Source organism: Chrysochloris asiatica, unplaced genomic scaffold (assembly GCF_000296735.1).
Source record: "Chrysochloris asiatica unplaced genomic scaffold, ChrAsi1.0 scaffold00066, whole genome shotgun sequence".
Lineage (NCBI taxonomy): Eukaryota > Metazoa > Chordata > Mammalia > Afrosoricida > Chrysochloridae > Chrysochloris > Chrysochloris asiatica.
This window is the reverse complement of record NW_006408584.1, coordinates 13297451-13303637: the sequence shown is the minus strand read 5'-3', so window position 1 is coordinate 13303637 and position 6187 is coordinate 13297451.

Below are 6187 nucleotides of genomic sequence, written 5' to 3'. Positions count from 1 at the left end.
TAACACATCTAAATGTTGAGTTGTTAATACAGGTAACAGCCTCAGAACAGAGGAGGAGCTGTTGATGGATGAGGTCTGAGTTTGGCAAAGAATGAGATTACATAGCAATTAGTAGACCATAAAAAAAGAGTGTGGGTCTTATTCTAAATATGAAAAAAAAATGCAGAATTCCAAGCAGGTTAAAGGTGAGATCTGATTTGCATTTTAAAAAATCACTTATTATCAAAGGTGGAGAACTGAACATAATGTGTGGGATTGGAGCAAGAATGTAAGCACATTGATAGGTTTGGATGCCATTTCAATACTACAAATTAGAGACTAAGATGTTACTTTTATATGCACAGAAACTATCAATCTACTTACAGTTATGTGCTCAAATGTGACAATTGTGAGGATGGAACAGGACTGGGAAATATTTCATTCTGTTGTATGTACAGTTGTTATGATATAGATCTGACTTGACAACACCTAATGACAACATATTATTATAGCTTCTTAGGAGACTATAATTTTTTTTTTTTCTTCCTACTTGAAAATATTTAGAATATTTTCATTATGTTGAGTATATTCTAATACTATCCAAATGGTAAAATGTAAATTCCTTGAGGAAAGACAATTCTAAGCCAGTGCTATTTACATAGATTATATTATATTCATATATTGGCCAAACCAACAGTAAGGATTCTCACTTTATCCAACCTATTTAAATACAGGCTACTAATTAAAAGTATTTGTTTTTCATTAAAAGTATAATTCTTCTTTTTCCATATAGTAATTTTTGTCACAATAAGATTGAGATATTTAATATTTATGTGTGTATCTGCATATTTTTGAGAAAGAAAAGCCAGTAATATTATTTCTGGTTGACATCATCAAGAAAAGTAGCAATTTTGCAGTTATAAAAAAATTCAATGTTGTATATTGGTTTTTCTGCTATATAGTATTTTATGATTATTTGGTTACAGTGGACTAAATTTTTGCTGTTGTTAGGTGCTATTGAGTCAGCTGTAACTCTTATTGACTCTATGTACAACAGAGCAAAATGTTACTTGATCTTGTATCATCTTCACAGTTACTGCTATATTTGAGTCTGTTATAGTAACCACTGGGTCAATCCATCTTTTTGAGGGTCTCCCTCTTTTTCTGCAATTTACTACCAAGCAAGTTGTCCTTCTCATCATTATCACATGCCCAAAGGAAGTAAGACAAAATCTAATCATTATTATTTCTAAGGACAATCTGGCTATATGGCTAAGACAGATTGTTTCATACTTCTGTAGTCCATGGTACAATCAATAATCTTTGTTAATAACATAATTAAAAAACTGCTGTTGTTAGGCACCATTGAGTTGGTTCCGACCCATGGTGACCATATGTGCAACAGAATGAAACACTGCCTGTTTTTGTGCCATCCATACAATAGCTGCTAGCTTGAGCCCATTCATTGCTGCTGCCACAATGCCAATCCATCTCGTTGGGGTCTTCCTATTCTTCATTGGCCCTCCACTTAATCAAGTAGATCGTCCTTCTCCAGCAACTGGACTCTCCTGATAATATGTCCAAAATATGCAAAATGGCGTCTAGCATTTTGGCATTCTGGTTGTACTTCTTCCAACACAAACTGGAGTAAATAGAGACCCCTAAAAATTCATGTTTACCCACAAAATATAACCTTATTAGGAAATAAGGTATTTGCAGATGCAGTCAAGACAAAACAGTGTCACTCTATATTTGGGTGGACTCTAAATCCAGTGTCTATGAAAAAGAAGGGAAGTTTGTCCCTGTGATGTTAGAATCCGAAATTAAAATTCAAGAAAAATAAAAGGTTTTCCTCAACCACCTGGATTACAGACTTCAGCCTTCCAGGACTGACAGTAAATACTATTCTGTTTTTTAAGTCACCTAATTTGTGATAATTTGTTATGGTATCCCTAGAAAACTGAAACCATGACTTTGCCTTGGACTTCAAACTGTGAATTAAATGAATGAGGAGGTAAATAAATAAGAACCATTATCATTTAAATTTTGGACAAGGAAGGGATGAAAAAAACACTCTTATATTATTATAAATCATAATAGATGTCAATTGTACAATCTTATTATTCACAGTTTGAAAATGAATATCTAATTTAATTATTCTTTTATTTTTCAAACAGGTTGACTATTACAGAAAATTAATAGAATACTGAGTTTTGTTACTTTAAAAAGGAATCTAGGTAGGTACTCAAAATAGACAGTTTTTAAGTATTTAAATTCTATGAAAATGTACAGAGCTATAGAGGTGTCTATATGAATAATTGAGCAGCGCTTCATTCATAGTGTAATCCCCAAAACCTCTTTAATCACCTTTGGTATTTTATCACTTATACAAATAATGTTCTTCTAACCTGCACTTTTAATTTCCATTTTCTTAATTTGCATCTATTAAACGGTCTACTTTAAATTCATAGTTTTTCATTAAAAAGGCTTAAGCGATGCTGTAGGAAAGAGACTCTTGGGGTTTTCTGTGTGTGTGTGTTTCCCACCACACAATTTTTGTCACCCATGAATCTCATCCATTACTAATTCCCAGATAGAAGTTTATTTTAGTAATAGATTTCCAGAAGTGCATAGTACATCTCAAGAACCAAGAACACCAAATAGACTAAAAACAATTTATCTTCTAAATCGGTAGTGTGAATAAGTAAAAACACTGGAAAGTGCATTGTACATATTATGAAGAAAGGGTCAATTATAGGCTTAAATATATTTTTCATAGTCTTATTATATCTATATTGAACATTAAGAAATTAATGTACTCCACATCTACTGATTTTTCATTCACATTTTTATACACAGGCTATTTAGAGTGACTTATAAATTTAACTTTATCTTATATAACAAACACCAATTTCTAGCTAATGCTTTTATATAAAGGAGCTTTAGTGGTGCAATTGACTGTTAAGTACTCAGCTGCTCACTATAAGGTTGATGGTTTGAATTCACCAGGTGTTCTATGGGAGGAAGATGTTGCAGTCAACTTCCATAACTTCTACCTATAGTGTTATTATGTGTTGAAATTTGACGTTGTGGTAAAACATTTGATTTTTCATTTGACTTTGTATGGTTATTGGTGGTTATATGCTATGGAGTGGGTTCTTACTCAGCGACCCTATATAGGGTTTCCAAGGTTATAAATCTTTATGAGAGCAGAAAGCCTCATCTTTCTCCTAAGGAGTGGCAGAATAGATTCAAACTGCTCACCTTGCAATTAGCAGCCCAACTTGTAACCCACTATCTGTATAGTTACCACAAATATCTATAGATTTTTACAAATACCTAAGAACTTATTGTTGTTTTTAAATTATATATCAGTAAACATAATGAAGTGGCTACATTTGCAAATATAATTTTATTGTCAGTATTTTTCTCTTTCATGCTCTAGACCAGGATTTAACTCCTCCCAGATGTACCTCATATACAGCCATCCCCAGTCTGTTAGTGGACCTCTGTATGTTGCCATGATGATAAACACATTCCAGACTAAGACACACTAGGAAGAAAGTGATAATATTCTACTTCTAAAACTCAGTTTATAAAGACCCTAGAGATTAAATGTTTTCCTCCAAAAACCCTCATCAGGTTATACAAGATTGGACAGCATTTCATTCTATTGTACATGAGTTATCAGGAGCTGGGAGCAACTAATTTGATGACAACTAACAACAGCAACAACAAACATCATGACATGTGTTTCTTGGAATTAAAATTAAAATGAGGGTTTGTGAGAGGAGAACAGGGTTAAAGAGGCCTTATTAACCATGCAAGCATCTGATAAAGAAAATGAAAAATAGTAAAAGGCTGAGCAGCTATTTTAAATAATAGCAATCGCGAAATGTTTGATGGAAAAGATACTTGGAAGGAAGTTCATAACCTTAAATGCTTATACTAAGAAACAAATCTAGAAATAATTTGGCTAAATCAGTCACAAGAAGCCCTGGTGTTGTACATTATATGTTGGGCTGCTAACTGGAAGGTTGGCAATTCAAACCCACCATCCATTGCTAGAAAGAAAGAAGTTGTCTTCACTTGTAAAGACTGATTACCTCATAAACCCAATAATATATGGCCACTATTGCTAGATGCAGTCCTGGTGTGGAGCTTTGGGCTAATGTGTCAGACTGCAAAGTCATTTGAACTGCAAGCTTGGTGGTTCAAGCTCACCAGCTGCTCCTTGGAAACCCTATACAGGGTAGCTATAGGTCGGAATTGACTTGACGGCACTTAACAATAATGACAGCAAAATTGCTAGATGGCAGAGGAAGTGAAAACCACTCATAAAAAGAAGTTCGAAAACATATCTCAGATGTAACTCAAAGAAAGTAAAAGGAAAAGATAGAAAAGAAAATATCAGTTCTTGAACTAAAACCAAAATTAGACTAGAAAATACTAATATGACTAATAATTGAAAAAAAATATATATGACAAAAGAAATGCTTAAATTTATATGTAAAAAAAGGAAGCCCAAATGAGCAATGCAAAGAATGTAAAAGAGAGAATTTCAATAAAGATATATATGACACTGAAAAGTTAAAAGAATATTACAAACTGTGATAAATCTAAAATTATAAAAAATTGAGACAATTCTAGGAAAATATAATATAACAAAACTGACTCAAGGAGAAATAAGAAAACTTCAGCAGTTTAGTAGAAATTATATAAATTGAATTAGTAATTTAAAATAGTCCTACTGGTGTGGCACTGTGGGTTAATGTGCAGGACTGCAAAGTTGGTTTGAACCACAATGTCAGTGGTTCAAGCTCACCAACAACTCCATGAAAACCCTATACTGGGTCGCTATGGGTAGGAACAACAATTAATGAAACACATATTCTAGATTGTTTTCCATGTAGAATACATAAACACTTCAAAACAAAGGCAATTCCAATATTATGTAAATGCTTTAGGAAAAGGAGGAGGAATACATCCTATGTCTTCGTTATAAATAGACAGCATATCAAATAAATCTGTGGCAGTTGTGTGAAGTGGAATCGGTTTGACTCAAAGCGATCTAATACGGGGTTTCGGAGAGTAGCTGGTGTATTTGAACTTCATCTTTGAGGTTAGCAGTCCAGTGTTTATCCTGCAGCACTCCACCAGTGTTCAAAGATGAATCTGCTAAGTGTCATCAAGTCAGTTCCCACCCTGCACAGTGTTTTGAAGCAGTGGCTGGTAAATTTCAACCAGCAACCGTGTGACTAGCAGTTGAGTACTTATTATATGGCACCACACAAGGACTCCATAAATATTAAGTGCCATTGAGTCAGTTCTGATTCACAGGGACTCTATATGGGATCTCCAAGGAGCTGGTGGGTTTGAACAGCTTACCTTGCAGTTTGTAGTCCAGTACTTATACTACATTGCCACACCGGGACTCCAAAAAACAATCTGTTGTTAAGTTCTGTGAAGCAGGTTTGAAATCATTGCAACCCTGCATAGGTTTCCTGAGGAGCAGCTGGTGGATTTAAACTGTCAACCTTATGGTTAGAAGTTTAGTGTTGATCCACCAGGCATCTCAAAATCAATCTTTGTTGTTCTTGTTATGCACCGTGGAGTCGGTTCCAACTCATAGCCACCCTGTACAGGGTTTCTGAGGTTGTAAATCTTTACGGGAGCAGAAAGCTTCATCTTTCTCCCATAGCTGGTTCTTTCAAACTGCTGACTTATAACCACTATCAATCTAGTACTGTACAAATGATTTAGATTTACATCTGGAACGCAAGAATAATCTATTAGTATAATTTATAGCAATTGCATATATAAAATTCCATATGATTTTCTCATAAGACTCAGAAAATACATTTGATATAATTCAAAAATAATTTATGACAAAATCCTTAAAGTTAATTATCAATAGGAGCTAACTCCACCTGATCAAAGAGAACTACCAAAAAAACATCTTTTAAAGCTAATTATACTTATAATGGATAAATAATGTAAGTATCCCTTTTAAAATCAGCAGTAAGATTACATTTTCATTGTTAAAATTCCTGTTAAACAAAGCACTGAAATTCTTAGCTGGTAAAGCAGACACATCATTTGAATTAATCTGAGATTTTGGAAATGATTTCTGCGTATAAATTCACTATATAGAAAACATATTTCAGCAAACAAGCACAGACTGATTTTAAATAGAAACAAAGAAACA